The sequence below is a fragment of the Oratosquilla oratoria genome, chromosome 37 (genome assembly GCF_046742065.1).
Source record: "Oratosquilla oratoria isolate Oo_2021 chromosome 37, ASM4674206v1, whole genome shotgun sequence".
Taxonomy (NCBI): domain Eukaryota; kingdom Metazoa; phylum Arthropoda; class Malacostraca; order Stomatopoda; family Squillidae; genus Oratosquilla; species Oratosquilla oratoria.
In genome coordinates this window covers 4,442,324-4,459,083 of record NC_134813.1, presented here as the reverse complement: position 1 = coordinate 4,459,083, position 16,760 = coordinate 4,442,324, and the positions used below count along the sequence as shown (strand labels likewise).

The window sequence follows — 16,760 nt, the reverse complement described above, 5'->3', positions numbered from 1 at the left end:
GAAGTCTTGTCGGACGAATGGTACGCCATGTTTGTTATGATAGATGCCGACGTCTAACCTAACCTGTGTTTAGTAAATCGTTACCTGTAAATTAAATGTCATCCAGCTCGTCCACGTTGTCGTCGTCGTGAGAGACGTTGGCGGGCTTTTCAACCACTCTCTCAGCTTGCGGGGTATACAGTTCCTATGCTACCAACTTCGTTCATTAGCATATTTGCTTGTAGCAAGGTATTTTTTTTTTCATTTCCGCCCACAAAATTGCATATTACGTTGATACATTTTAATTTACAAAATTAATAATTAATTTTCTATTGCTATATTGCGCCCATGGTCGAAACTTAAAAAATACCCTAATGACTACAGTCGGAGTGGAGCGAGACTAGACCAATGTAAAATGGCTGTCTTTGTTGTAGACGCTATCATGTCATAGCCATGATAGCGTTAATGAATGCAGTGGCATGGACTCGAAAACTGTTGAAGTTTTCGCTATTTCCTTGTCAAGATACATGCATCTTGGTTATAACTTGGTTGTAACTTTTGCTAGGCCTATGCACTGTCGCCATCGACAGGCTAGCTACGAAACGTGTGAAAATAGTACGTCACTGTCCGAGGCATTTTTTTGCAATGAAGCCACACATAAGGCGCACCACCCAATTTTGGCCGATTTTAAGGATTTTGCCCGTGCCTTATGGTCCGAAAAATACGGTAAATCAGATTTATTTGATTTAAATAGATTTTTTTTTTGTAGATTTTAAATATTGTGGGATTGCTATCTGATATGCAATCTGATTGCTAAAGGACATTTTTAGCATATCAATATAAGGAGCAGTGTTATATAGACTTGCCACAACTATACAAGGAACGGTATAAGCCGTATGTGAGGACAGTATGCTCAGGTTCACTCGATTCCTCCAAGAGTTTTCTCATCTTGGTGACATTTGCTACATTGTCTGTCACAACACTTCCAATGTGATGATCAAAATCTTGTTCAGCCTTCTTGATCGAATTTTGTACAAGTTGTAGAAGATATTCAGCAGTGTGAGGTTTTCCTGATGTGTCTATTGTGTCAACAAAATAAATCTGACCAGTGGATGTTGTTAGAGTGACACATATTATGGGCTCATTATGGATGTTAGACCACCCATCATTTGAAAGACATACAGTTTCATTATTCAGGTCATCTGCACACTTTTTATATTCCTTTTCATACACAAGACCCAAGTACTTAGCAATATCTTTTCTGGATGGAGGAATATAACCTGGCCTCAGGTTCTGAACCATCTTGAGAAACTGAGGATTCTGAACAAGATGAAATGGTGAATTTGTAGCAAATATAATTCTTGCAACTTCTTTGTCGAAATTTTCCTTTTGAGGGGCTGAAGTTTTTTATGATAAATCTGTCCAGAGATGTTGATGACTTTCTTTTAGATGAAAATGATTTAGCAGAAGTGGCCTATGGAGGAGTCTGATAGTGACCTTTTTAATGGTGGAGTCAGGTTTGCAGATAATTCAAGTGGAGCCGATGATGAAGGGATTGAAGCTGTTAATACAGATCCTGAAATGGAAACAGAAAATTTTAGCATATTGCATGATTTATAAATGAATAAATAAATGAATGAATACAGTGTGATTTAGGCTACTTTTGAGTACAGTAGTTATTTTTTTAGATAATTATATTCACACAAGCCACTAAATTATTTGGAAATAATTAACAGTATATGAGATAGGTGGGCTTGGAATTAAGCCCTCACAGGATTCAGTCCACTTTTAAATTCACTAAAAATAATGGGTTAGTTGTTAGTTGTGTTAGGTTAGGCTAAATCCCTTTGGGCTGAATCCTATGTGGGCTGAATTCCAATTGAACCTATGAAATATATTACACCATGTTGAATGAAATGAATAACAATCATCTAGGCCCCAAAGTTGAGTGGATACAGTATATTATAGTGTTATAGTCATTACCCAAATTTAGAAGTAATGAAGTTGAGCTATCATCTCTTTAGGCCTTCACATTTTTATTGCACATGCTCTCCATTGTTCACCAAATTTATATAGTTGTGTAAGAAAAGGGAGAAATGCACACAATATAAGTAAAATTATTTACCTGGGTCATCAATTTCTTCTGTATGTTGTGGCTGACCTTGGCATTTATCTCTGTGAGATTTTAATCTTGACACAATGCCCTGTAGTTCCAGGCTGCAATCTTTGCATTTAGTTCAGTACCCTTTGCCAGAAGTTGTTGGTAGTTTTTCAAAATAATTCCAGACAGGATCATTTTTTCTGCCTGAAGCCACTCTGCCAGGTCCAGAAGATATCCTTCCTGGTTGATTCCAAAACAGCAATTGATTCAATGAGAAGCTGCTTACCATCAACAAGTTTCAACAAGAATCTTGTTGAAACTTGTTGTGGGCTCCACAGTGATTACAGTATATACTACATGTAGGCTTATACCGTTCGTTGTATACTTGTGGCAAGTCTAAATAGCACTGCTCCTTATATTGATATGCTAAAAATGTCCTTTAGCAATCAGATAGCAATCCCACAATATTTAAGATCTACAAAAAAAATCTATTTAAATCAAATAAATCTGATTTAAATAAAAAAAAAATAGATTTTTTATATTTTGCTAAAAAGATAAAAAAAAAAATGCCAACCCTGGTGTCCACTAACCTCATACAATAATACCTGTTACGTCCGGCTAAAACTGGCATTTCAAAGCATAACAGTGCCTTAAAAATAGTTTCTTATTTCACTATAAAAGTTTATATTAACTTATACTGCATTGAATAAGTCAATAGTTGATATATTTGTCCTATATACAATATTAGGTTTCTAGTTTTGATATATTTGTCCAATATAAAATGTCAGGTTACAAAGAAAGCAATGGCCTCCGCTAGTGGACCCAGGGATCTGGGTGCGCACATCCTGTGTAATAGTAGTCCTTGGCATTGCTACTTTTGGTGGAGGTTGAGGTGGTGGCAATTTGAATCCTGCTGAGATGGGAGGGTTGGAGTGGGTGGCGGGAGTGAAATGGGTGGGAATAAGTACATGCCTCTGATTTGGCTGCCCCCCTTATAAGGGGGAAAAGCTCTTGGTATATGGATAGATACAAAGTCCTTTGTAAGGGTTACCATCCTAGCCTCCTAATAGGGGAAGTTTGCACTGTTAACCTGAATTGTGTTTCTCTCTTCCAATCTCTCTCTCTCTCTCTGTAGAAAATGGTGAGGAGCATACACTAGGAGTTGGGGTAGGTAACGGTTGCTGCTGGGAATTAAAGAGAAGTATGGAACTCTCTCCTCACTTTTGCGTATTTATGTATCAGGATGGATGGGGTGGTGCGAGAGGTGAATGCAAGGGAAGTGGGTCAGGGGTTGGAGATGGTTAAAGGAAATGGAGAAAAGTGGGAAATAAGCCAGTTGTTGTTTGCTGACAACACTGCGCTTGTAGCAGGATGAGAGGAGGGATTGAGGAAGTTAGTGACAAAGTTTGAGAAGGTGTGTGAAAGAAGGAAGCTGAAGATAAATGTGGGCAAAAGTAAGGTGATGAGATGTACAAGGAGAGAGAGTGACAGCAGGCTGGAAGTGAGCATTAAGGGTGAAAGACTGGAGGAAGTAGATAGTTTTAGATACTTGGGTGCGAATGTGGCAGGAAAGGAAGGAGTAGGGGTGGAGGTAGAATGTAGATTGAGAGAAGCGAGTAAATGCCTTGGTGGGTTAAAAAGTGTAATGAGAAATAGACATCTGGGAATGGTAGAGGAGGTTATATTTACCTAGTTGTATTTACCTAGTTGTATTTACCTAGTTGTATTTTGCAGGAAGGGGAGCTATGCTCGTGATGTCCCGCCTTTGTATCTTGCAGTGTCTAGTTTGTTTTTAAACTCATGAATGGTTTTTGCGCATACTATTCCATTGTCCAGTTTGTTCCAAGTGTCCAAAACTCTATGAGGAAAACTGTTTTTCTTCAGTTCTCTTCTATAGCTATGTTTTTTTATTTTCTTTCCATGTCCTCTTGTGTTTCTTTTGTCCCAGTTAAGTAAGTTCTCACTATCGAGTACCTCTGTGCCTTTCATTAGTCGGTAACTCCAGTTTAGCCAATCTCTCCTCGTATGATAGGTTTGCAAGTGCAGGTGCCATTTTTGTAGCTGCTCTTTGGATTCTTTCTATTTTCTTTATATTCTTTTTGGTACTGGGGGACCACAATGTCGCTGCATACTCTAATCTAGGCCTTATCAATGTAACCAATATTTTTTTCATCATGTCTTCGTCCAAGTATGTAAACGCCACTTTTATTGATCTTAGCAAGTTGTAAGTCTCCCCGACAATTTTGTTAATCTGTATATCATAGGACAAGTCGTTCGTGATAATTACTCCCAAATCTTTTTCGGATCCTACTTTCTTTACTTCTTTGGTTCCAATTGTATATTTTCCTGATATTCTGTTTTTGCTTTTTCCAAACTCCATTATGCTACACTTCTTAGTATTAAAGTCCACTTCCCATTTCTGACTCCAGTTCCATACCCTATTTAGGTCTTCTTGCAGTGCTTCACAGTCCTCATCAGTTTCTATTTTCCTTAGCAGTTTGGCGTCATCGGCAAAGAAGCTCATGTAGCAGTTCACGTCCTCATCCATGTCATTCATATAGATAGCAAACATTATTGGTGCCAGCACAGATCCTTGCGGTACTCCACTGATCACCTCTTTCCAGTCTGAATATTTTTCTCTGAGCACTACTCTCATCTTTCTACCAGTCAGAAAGTCCTCTATCCATTTTAGTAGGTTTCCCTGTATTCCTCCTATGTGTTCCAGTTTTTTTAGTAATTTTCTGTGTGGTACTTTGTCAAAGGCTTTTTGCAAGTCTAGGAATGCACAATCAGCCCATCCATTTCTTTCTTGCACTATGTCTTGAGTAAAAGCATATTAAGTTTGTGGAGCATGATCTTCCTTGTCTGAATCCGAATTGTCTTGGGTTTAATATGTCATTGTCTTCCAGATGTTTTACCCATCTATTCTTGATTATTTTCTCACAAATTTTAGCTATGGTGCTTGTTAGTGATACTGGCCTATAGTTGGTGGGTTCTTCTTTGTTTCCTCCTTTGTGTATTGGTACAATGTTAGCGTTTTTCCAGTCCTCGGGTATCTTTCCTTCTTTGAGTGAGCTGTTTATTAAGATGTGTATTTTGTCTGTTAGTTCTTCTTTGCACTCCTTTAGAATCCAATTTGCAATACCGTCCGGGCCATGTGATTTTCTGACATCCAGCCTTGATAAATGTTCTGATATTTCCTTTAGTGATGCTGTAAACTCATTCATGAGGGGAGATTTCTTGTTTTTATCTATGTCACAATTTGGTATTTTCTCTCTGGTGAAAACAGATTTAAAGTGATTGTTCATGACTTCGGCCATCTCTAAATCTTCTGTGTATTCTATGTTTCCTTGGCATAGTTTCACCAATTCCTGTTTGTTTTTAAGTTTACCATTCACATACCGATAGAATAGTTTGGGTTGCTCTTTGCATTTGTCTATAATATCCTTCTCATGGTTCCTTTTCTCCTCTCTTCTCACATTTACATACTCATTTCTATAGTTAACATAAATTTGCCATTTGCTTTGTTTTTTGTCTTTTCTCCACTTTTTCCAAGCTTTGTCCCTTCTGTCTTTTGCCTCTGCATCTTTTGTTGAACCAACATTTAATGTACTCTCTCTCTCGCTTTTGTCTTGGTACATGCCTGTTTACCCCTTCATTGTAGTTTTCCATCAATATATTCCATTTCTCTTCCACTGTTGTTTCTTCCCTGTAAAATATTTCCCAGTTTGCATTCTAGAAGAATGTCTTTAGTTTTGTAAAGTCTGTTTTGTTGTACCTCAGTCTTCCTTTCCTATGCTTTTCGTTCCTCTCTATGTCCATTTCTTCCTTTAGTATAGTTTCGATGAGTACATGGTCACTCTTTCCAATTGGTGTCTCATACTGGACTTTATGCACTATTTCAGGCTCTGTTGTAAATATTAGATCTAGTTTCGATGGCTCTTCATTATTTCTGTACCTTGTGTTTTCACGGACCCATTGGGTCATTGTGTACTCCATGGTCATATCTAGCAGTACATTGCCCCACGAGTCATCTCCTCCTTGCACTGTCATGCTGTCCCAGGAGTGATTGTGCCAACAGCACTGTACGGGGCAGAAATATGGAACATAAGAGAGGAAGAGAGAATGAGTTTGAATGTGTTTGAGATGAAATGTCTGAGAAGTATGATAGGGGTTATTAGGCTAGATAAGAGTGAGAAATGAGGAGGTGAGGAGGAGAACAGGTGTGGAAAGGGAGTTGGGATATAGGGTTGATGAAAGAGTATTAGGATGGTTTGGACACATGGAAAGAATGGGTGAAGAAAGATTAGTAAAAGAGGTGTGGAAGGCAGAGGTGGAAGGAGTGAATATGAGGGGGGGTCCTAGAATGAGATGGATGGTTGGGGTGAAAGGGGCTTTACAAAAGAGAGGAATATCTGTTGAGGAAGGATGGGAGAGGACAGAAGATAGGGGTGAATGGAGCATGGTTGTGTATAGATGATGCTGTGATGCATGAGGGGGAGTGGGTGGGGGATGGGGGGTGAGGAAGTATGTATGAGAAAAAAAATTGACGCAGCCTGAAGGGATTTCTCCCAGTCTTCTCCTTTTCTGCATGAGGGGACAGAGAGGAGGGGTCGCTGAATTTATGAAGCGGCCTTGCTGTGAATATGCTGTGTCTTGCAACACTGCTTCTGACCCAGGGCAGTGAACAGGATGCAGGGATGACCCATCATCCAGGAGGTGCCAAGATGAGAGGGAGGGTGGAGGATATGTAGGGAATGGAATGGAATGGGTGAGAGTGGTTTCTATGCCTTTTTCTTTTTGGCTACCACCCATGTAAGGGGGAAAAAGCCTTTGGTATATGTATGTATGTATCAGGAATGGAAATATCTACTCCAGCTACCATGACTACACTCATTTCATTCAGAAGGTCTATGGAAGGACTTTATGATCATTATCTGTTGTTGAGGGAATGATGCATTGGTCACTTCATGTTCCATTGACCCATTACAAAGAGGAGAAGGTTATTGGTGTGTGTATGTATGTGTGCATGCATTTACCTAGTTGTATTTTACAGGACGAGAGCTATGCTTATAGTGACCCGTTTTCGTATCTCTCCGCATCCAGTTTATTCTTAAAATCGTGTATAATTTTGACACTCACTGTCTCTTCGTCTAGTTTGTTCTAGACATCAATCACTCTATGTGGGAAGCTATTCTTTTTCAAGTCTCTTCGGTAACTGTCCTTCTTTAGCTTCTTTTTGTGTCCTCTTGTTTCTCTTTTATCTCACTTTGATAAGTCATCTCTATAGAGAATTTCCATCCCTTTCATAATTCTGTAAATGGTCAACAAATTACCTCTTTCTCTTCTCTGTTCCAGTGTTGATAAATGTAATTTCTCCAATCTTTGTTCATATGTCAGATTTGACACTGTAGGTGCCATTTTTGTCGCTGCTCTTTGGATTCTTTCTAATTTTCTTATGTTCTTTTTTGTGCTAGGTGCCCAGTGTTACAGCATATTCTAGTTTTGGTCTTATCAGTGTAATCACTATTTTTTTAACCATCTCCTCATCTATGTAGTCGAAGGCTACTTTCATTGATCTTGATAAGTTAAAAGTCTCTCCAAATAATTTATTGACATGTTTATCAGGTGTCAAGTCACTTAAGATGATTACTCCCAAGTCCCTTTCTAAATTTACTTTTTTGACTTCCTTGTTTCCAATTTTATATTGACCCAATACTCTATTTTTGCTTTTTCCAAATTCCCTTATGCTACATTTCTTAATGTTCAAGTTCATCTCACATCCCAGACTCCATTCCCATATTTTGTCTAGGTTTTCTTTTAGCGATCTGCAATCTTTTTCTGTTTTTATTCTCTTGAGTAATTTGGCATTGTCAGCAAAGAAGTTCATGTAACAATTTACTCCCTCATCCATATCATTTATATATATGGCAAACATTAAAGGAGCCAATACAGAGCTTTGCAGGACGCCACTCTTCACATCTTCCCAGTTCGAATTTTTGTCTCTAAGTACCACTCTCATTTTTCTCCCAATTAAGAAATCCTTCATCTATTCCAGCAGCTAACCTTGTATTCCTTGTATTATTTCAATTTTTCTTTTTAAATTTTTATGTGGTACTTTGTCAAATGCCTTCTGCAAGTCCAAGAAGGCACAATCTACCCAGCCATCTCTTTCTTGTATTATCTCAATTAATTTCTGGAAAAGGCTTACGACAGGGTAGACAGGAAGGCACTATGGTAGGTTTTGTGGATAGACAGGATAGGAGGAAAGCTTCTAGGAGCTGTCGAGTTTTTACGAGAGTAGTAGAGCATGTGTCAGGATTAGAAATGGAGAGAGTGAGTGTTTCGAGGTAAAGGTGGGACTTTGTCAGGGATGTGTTATGTCACCCTGGCTGTTCAACTTGTACATGGATGGGGAGGTGCGAGAGGTAAATGCAAGGGTGGTGGGTCAGGGATTGGGGATGGTTAAAGAAAATGGAGAAAAGTGGGAGGTGAGCCAGCTGTTGTTTGCGGAAGACACTGCGCTTGTGGCAGGATCGGAGGAGGGATTGAGGAAGTTGGTGACAGAGTTTGGGAGAGTGTGTGAAAGAAGAAAGCTGAAGATAAATGTAGGTAAAAGTAAGGTGATGAGATGTACAAGGGGTGAAAGTGGCAGCAGACTGGAAGTGAGTATTAAGGGAGAGCAACTGGAGGAAGTAGATAGTTTTAGATACAGTACTACCTCTCATTAATGGACGAAAAGGGAGGTAACGGTGTCCATTGATGTGAATAATCTGTTGATTTGGAGTGGTTTTTGGATGGCATAGTGATTGCACAGTACTAAACAACAGCACCAAAAACACTGAAAACACACCGAAAACACCGCAAACACAGCTAATCAATGTCCATTAATGAGAGGTAGTACTGTACTTGGGTGAAAAGGTGGAGTGGAGGTGGAGGTAGAATGTAGATTGAGAGAAGAGAGTAAATGCCTTGGTGGATTAAAAAGTGTAATGAGGAATAGACTTTTAGGAATGGATGCTAAGAGGAGACTGTATGGAGGAGAGATTGTGCCAACAGCACTGTATGGAGCAGAAACATGGAACATAAAAGAAGAAGAGAGAAGGAGTTTGAATGTGTTTAAGATGAGGTGTCTGAGAAGTATGATGGGGGTTACTAGGCTCGATAGAGTGAGAAATGAGGAGGTGAGGAGGAGAACAGGGGTGGTAAGGGAGTTGGGAGATATGGTTGATGAAAGAGTATTAGGATGGTTTGGACACATGGAAAGAATGAGTGAAGAAAGACTAGTAAAAGAGGTATGGAAGGCAGATGTAGAGGGAGTGAACATGAGGGGACGTCCTAGGATGAGATGGATGGATGGGGTAAAGGGGGCTTTGGGGAAGAGAGGAATGTCTGTTGAGGAAGGATGGGAGAGGACAGAAGACAGGGGTGAATGGAGAAGGGTTGTGTATGGATGATGCTGTGATGCATGAGGTGGAATAGGTGGGGGGATGGGGGGTGAGGTTGTATTTGTGAGCAAAATTTGACGTAGCCCAAAGGGATTTCTCCCCGTCTTCTCCTTTTATGCATTGGGGGACGGAGAGGTGGGGTAGCCAATTTAATGAAGCGGACTTGCTGTGGATGTGCTGTGACTTGCGACACTGCCTCTGACCCAGGGCAGTGGACAAGGTGCAGGGATGACCCGTCATCCAGGAGGTGCTAAGATGGGAGGGTGGAGGGAAGTGTGGTGTATTTAGGGATGGGATGGGTGGGAATGATTTTATGCCTTTTTCTTTTTGGCTACCTCTCTTGTAAGGGGGAAAAACCTTGGTGTATGTATGTATGTACGTAATTTCGAGTAAAAGCAAATTGGGTTTCTGGTACACGATCTTCCACTTCTAAAGCCAAATTGTTTAGGATTTATTATTTTATTTTCCTCCAAGTGATTGGTTCATTTGTTTGTGATGATTTTTTCACATATTTTTGCTACTGTGCTTGTAAGGGATACTGGTCTAAAGTTTGTAGGATCTTCCCTATTTCCTCCTTTATATATTGGTGTTATGTTTGCCAACAGCACTATATGGGGCAGAAACATGGAACATAAAAGAGGAAGAGAGGAGTTTGAATGTGTTTGAGATTAGGTGTCTGAGAAGTATGATGGGGGTTAGGCTGGATAAAGTGAGAAATGAGGAGGAAAGAATGAGTCAAGAAAGACTAGTAAAAGAGGTATGGAAAGCAGATGTGGAGGGAGTGAACACGAGGGGGCGGTCTAGGATGAAATGGATGGATGGGGTGAAAGGGGCTTTGGAGAAGAGGGGAATGTCTGTTGAGGAAGGATGGGAGAGGAAAGAAGACAGGGATGAATGGAAAAGGGTTGTGTATGGATGATGCTGTGATGCATGAGGTGGGATGGGTGGGGGGTGAGGTATGTGTATTTACCTAGTTGTATTTTACGGGACGAGCTATGCTCGTAGTGACCCGTTTTCGTATCTCTCCATGTCCAGTTTGTTCTTAAAATCGTGTATAGTTCTGGCATTCACTGTTTCTCTGTTCAGTTTGTTCCAGACATTGATCACTCTATGTGGGAAGCTATTTTATTTATTTATTTATTTATTTTTTTTTTCAGGACTCTTCTGTAACTGTCTTTAGTTTCTTTTTGTATCCTTTTGTTTCTCTTCTGTCCCACTTTAATAGGTCGTCTCTATCGAGAACTTCCATCCTTTTCATAATTCTGAAAATGATCAACAAATCGCCTCTTTCTCTTCTCTGTTCTAGTGTTGACAACTGTAGTATCTCCAATCTTTGAGAAAGATTTGACGCAGCCCGAATGGATTTCTTTCATCTTCTCCTTTTCTGCATGAAGGGACAGAGGGGGGGGGGGTCACCGATTTAATGAAGCGGTCTTGCTGTGGATGTGCTGTGTCTTGCGACACTGCTTCTGACCCAGGGCAGTGGACAAGATGCAGGGATGACCCGTCATCCAGGAGGTGCCAAGACAAGAGGGAAAGTAGAGGGTGGAAGGGAGTGGAGTGTATTAGGGATGGAATGGGTGGGAATGGTTTTTATGCCTTTGTTTTTTGACTACCTCCCTTGTAAGGGGGAAAAAACCTTTGGTATATGTATGTATGTTTGCATCTTTCCAATCTTGTGGTACCTTTCCTTCTTTGAGTGAGAAGTCTATTATCTTGTATAATTTGTCCGTCAGTTCATTTATACACTCTTTCAGTATCCAATTTGCAATTCCATCTGGTCCATGGATGCATGTAAGTGTGTGTATTACCTAATTTTCCTAATTGTATTATACAGGAAATGAGCAACTCTCATTGGATCCTCTCTCCTTTTCTCTAATTTTCTATCATACCTAGAGTCAAATTCATGTACAGCTACAACTTAATATATATCCTTGATTTCCAGTTATCATATTTAGATTTGAACTCAAATATTGTTTGAGCTTGGGCAATATCACCTAAGCTATTCCACATATTTGTGCATCCATATGGAAAACTCTATTTCTTTACATCGTTTAGACCTGGGGTGTTTCTTTATTTACTTACATCTTAAAACCCTCCCATCTTTGATCTGTGGTAATTGTTATTGGGAATCTTTTAGTAGTGCTTACCTTCATTTGGGAAACTTTCCCTCAAAGTGTTGTTTACTTCTTTCAAATTAGGAGCACTTCCTGAAGCTTTGAACCGCACCTATCGTAACTTCAAATATGATACGATTTAACTCCTCTCCTCTTTATTTGCTTGTTAAATCTATGTAATAAATTTTGGTTTGATAAATCGGGGATTAAACTTTGAGAAATTAATTAAAAAGTCAATATTAACTTGTGGCCTTTTGAGCTTTTTTCGAACTCATAAGAATCCAAATACCACAGCTTGAGAACCCAACCTGGTAGAAAACTGTAACCAGTAAGTTCTTGAAAGCTAAACTTTGTATTTGTTAAACCTTAATTTTCATAGGTTTAATCTTCTCAAACTGGATGAAATTGATCTTCTCAAACTTTTGTTTGAAATAATCTTCTCAAACATTGTTTGAATTAATCTTTTCAAACAATGTTTCAATTTAACTTGTTAATTATTTTTTTGTAGTCGATTTCAACTTTTAACTTAATTCCCCCTTTTTTGTAAACTACAATTTAGCACTTTAATATTTAAAGTTACAATAGGTGGTTATGAAACCCGGCTTCCTGATATTCTCTCGTTTTGCGAGTTTGTTTGGTCTTTAGTCATTTCCTTATTTGAGGAGCTTGTTTTCCTTTTGATGGAAAGTTTAACCAGCACTAAGGGGGCGCAAATTATTCCCATTTTTTGCGAGGTTTATTGAATTGTTTTATAGAACTGTGGTAGCCTCTATTCTTTCTAATCTTCGTTTCCCTTGCTTTGTCTGTTCTTTTCTTTTTAATATCTTGGTGAAATTTCTCCAAGATCTGTCTTATTGGTTGGTCTATAAGACAGTTTTCAGTATGACAGTCGTACACACTTGAATTGGGGATGAGTCTTTGTTTGGGAGGTTGAGTTTCAAAATGGCAAACAATGAAAAGTCACTTCCTGAGTCTGAGGGATTGAAAAAACTCAAAAGACAAAGAGCCCACAAAAAAAGGTTTAATCTCAAAGGACTTAAAGTCTCTGAAGAATTCACAACTTGATACTTTATCACTCTCTGTCCTTGATTCTATGTTATCCCAAATTGAAAATTTCCTTATGGAAATTCAAATACTTGACGATGACATTTACTTGTTACTTCCTGAAGAAAGAAAGGACAAAGATATGGAAAATTCCAGGGCTGACCGCCTGTCTATCCTCCTAGAATTGTCTCCTTTCAAAGAAGAGAGAGAAGGATTAAGGGGAGTCCAAAGTTCTTAGGTTGGTGGTCCTGGCAAAGCCACTGGAGTTGATTCAGTAAAAATTCTCCTCCCTCCTATTGTTCCTCAACACTTTGAGAACAATTCTCACAATCCCTTTGCCTACTTCAATTTTAAAAAGGGTTTTCAAAATGCTAATGCTGGCATTCCCAATCTGACTAACAGTCAGGAATTAATTCATCACTTTTCACTTAATGGAAAATTTACCTGTAGATGATTCTAACTATGACACTGCGTTCCTTCTTCTTGATGACTTGTTTTTTAACAAGGAAGAGATCTTAGACAAGGTGTTAAATTCTATTATTAATGCACCTAAGGTCTCTAAGTTGAAGGACCTAGAAGGTTTCATTAGGTCTGTAGATTCTAAACTACAAGACCTTAAAGGGATTGGATTTGACTTTACTAAGGCTGGAAGCAAGGGCCTCCTTTTGATTAGCAAGTTGATTTTAAATAAACTACCTAAGTTTTTCTTGATTGAATTGTCTTGGATAATTAATTCGAATTACCCTAATCTTAATCAACTTAAGGATGTTTATCAATCTGTTATACTTAACTTAGAATGGGATCTGATGACCTTAATGTCAAATTCGGACGGAGTGATGCTAGCAGCTCCCTTGCCTTCAAGGAAAATTCCTTGGAAAAAAAAAACTGTTGATTCTAGCAAGGAAGTTAGTCATTCTTTTAAGGTTACTCCAGATTCTGTTAAGAAGTCAATCTACAGATGTGGATTTTGCCCCACTTCTGACCATGCAAGCTCAAGGTGCTCTTCCTATATTTCTCTCAAACACAGAAGAGCTAGAGCAGCTCAATTAGGACTGTGTAATTGGTGTTTGAATCTTGGACATGGATGTTTGGAATGCCCCAGGTTAAAGGCCGCTCTGCCTTATAAAGGTTTCATGTGTAACAAATCCAAGCACCATGGAGCCATGTGCCAATTTGATCCTCTGCATGAAGTTTTTGTTAATTCTAATGTAGAGTATGGTCTTGATAATTTTTATTCTTTAGAATCCATAGGCATTAAAGAAGAACAAACCCCTGACATTGATGCTTTGGAAGTTGATAAATTTAAACTGTCAATTTCGTTCGAGGATGGTCAGTATTATGTAAAGATCCCGTGGAAGGGGGATTTGGTGAACCTTGTTCCCTCAAATCTAAAGATAGCCTTGGCTGTGGCACAAAAGGTCTATGACAAGCTTGAGCAAAAGGGCCTTAGGGAGGAGTATGAGGCTGTGTTTGATCAGCAAGAGGCCTTGGGCATTATTGGACCTATTACTAAACGTGTCCCCGGCCAAATTTTTATACCCCATAGACATGTGCTCAAGAATGATGATCTTGCCATCTCTAAAATAAGACGTGTTTTCAACTGCTCTCTCAAAATAGGGAAGGCCCTTTCCTTAAGGGAGTGTTGCATCACTTTATAGAGTAGGTAATTTTTTTAGGAATGTCCCCAAAAGGGGACATTCCTAAAAAAAAGAAGTAAAGGCATAAGAGGGTCTGGGAGTTTTCCAACCAGTACTCTAAAGTTTGGGTCTTTTAATGTGCGTGGATGTGGTACAGATGAGAGTAAAAGGGATGAGATAGGCAGTATGTTTGTGAGAAGAAAGATGGATGTGCTGGCTTTGAGTGAAACTAAAATGAAAGGAAAGGGCAACTGTGAGTTTGGGAATGTAGCTGGGAGATACTCAGGAGTGAAGAGGGGACTTGGGAGAGAAGGGGTGGCTATACTAGTAAGTGAAGAGATAAGTAAGTGGGTAGTGGAGTGGAAGGAGGTTTCATCAAGGTTGATGTGGATGAAGGTGAAGCTGGGAAGGGAGATGTAGGTTTTTGTAAGTGTGTATGGGCCTGATAGTGAGAAGAGCGTAGAGGAAAGGGAGGCTTTTTGGGTAGATATAAATGAGTGCATAGAGGGAGTAGGGAGAAATGTTAATGTAGTTGTATTGGGAGACCTTAATGCTAGGGTAGGAAATGAACCAATAGACAGAGTGATTGGGAAGTATGGAGTTCCAGGTAAAAATCATAGTGGAGAATTGATGGTGGAGATGTGTCTTGAAAGATAATTGATGATAGCAAATACAGTGTTTAGGAAGAAAGTCAAGCATAAGTACATATTGGAGAAGGTGGTGGATGGAAGGGTGGCAGATAGAGCGTTAATGAACTATATAGTGGTGACCAGGAGTATGGTAGGAAGAGTTAAGGATGTACATGTTCTAAGGGGGGAGAGTGGGGGAATATCAGATCATTTTCTGGTGGAAGGTAAAGTGAGAGTGGAGAATAGGTGGAAAAAGAGGAAAAGGGCAGAAGGTAGGGAGGTACTTAAAGTGAACTGCTTAAATGAGAAAAAAAAAAGGAGAATGAGTATAAGAAGCTGAAAGAGGAGTGGGAGGGAGTAAAGGATAAAGTAGAACTAGGAGTGGAGGAGGAATGGGGATGGTTCAAGGAGGGAGTCATAAGGTGTGCAAAGATGGTGTGTGGAACAAGGAGGGTGGGAGGAAATAGAAGGAAGGGTAGTGAGTGGTGCAATGAGGAAGCAAAGAAAGGTGTAGAAGAGAAGCAGGCATTCATAGAATAGTTACAAATTAGGACGAGGGAATCGTATGAGAGGTACAAAGTAAAGAGAAGGGAAGTTAAGCATAAGATAAAGGAAGCAAAGAGGAGAGCAGATGTGAAATGGGGTAAGAGTATGACAGAAAATTTTGGAAGTAATAAAAAGATGTTTTGGAAGGAAATTAAAAGAGAAAGAGGAGGCGAATCAAGTAGAGAAGAAAAGGTAAAAGGTACAGATGGAGAAATGATAATGGAAGAGAAGGCAGTGAGAGGAAGGTGGGTAGAGTATTTTAGGGAGTTGCTAAATGTGAAAGAGGATAGGGAGGGAAGGGTAGTTGCAGTGGGAAGCGCTGAGAAAATGAGAGTGATGAGTGAGGAAAATGGAGGAGAAATAAGGAAGGATGAAGTGAAAGCAGCTGTTAAGATGATGAGAGCAGGTAAGGCACCTGGGTTGGATGGATGCCATGCAGAATGTCTGAAGAAAGGAGGTCCAGTTATGGTGGACTGGCTGGTGAGGTTATTTAATGTTTGTTTAAGAGAGGGTAGACTGGAGGAGTGCATGTATAGTTCTGCTTTACAAGGGAAAGGGGGGCAAGTGTGAGTGTAGTAGTTTCAGAGGGATCAGCTTGTTGAGTGTAGTTGGGAAGGCTTATGGGAGGGTCTTGATTGAGAGGATTAGGAGAGGAACAGAGGGAGTAATTGGTGAGGAACAGTGGGGCGGTTTAGGACAGGTAGGGGTTGTGTAGATCAGATCTTTGTGGTAAGACAGATATGTGAGAAAGCTATAGGAAAAGGTAAGGATGTTTTTTTGGCTTTTATGGATCTGGAAAAGGCTTACAACAGGGTAGACAGGAAGGCACTGTGGGAGGTACTGCAGATATATGGGATAGGAGGAAAGCTGCTAAGCGCAGTCAAGAGTTTTTATGAGAGTAGTAGAGCTTGTGTTAGGATTAGAAATGGAGAGAGAGAGTGGTTTGAGGTAAAGGTGGGACTTCATCAGGGATGTGTTATGTCGCCCTGGCTGTTCAATCTTTACATGGATGGGGTGGTGCAAGAGGTGAATGCAAGGGTAGTGGGTCAGGGGTTGGAGATGATTAAAGAAAATGGAGATAAGTGGGAGATGAGCCCGTTGTTGTTTGCTGACAACACTACGCTTGTAGCAGGATGAGAGGAGGGATTGAGGAAGTTAGTGACAGAGTTTGAGAAGGTGTGTGAAAGAAAGAAGCTGAAGATAAATGTGGGTAAAAGTAAGGTGATGAGATGTACAAGGGGAGAGAGTGACAGCAGGCT

At 39.7% G+C, this 16,760-nt stretch overlaps 1 protein-coding gene across 6 annotated transcripts in view; it reads left to right on the top strand.

The window, feature by feature from the left end:
* The window catches only part of LOC143019507 (brefeldin A-inhibited guanine nucleotide-exchange protein 3), a 659,822-nt gene that overhangs the window by 507,995 nt on the left and 135,067 nt on the right, over positions 1 to 16,760 (top strand). The window lies entirely within an intron of this gene.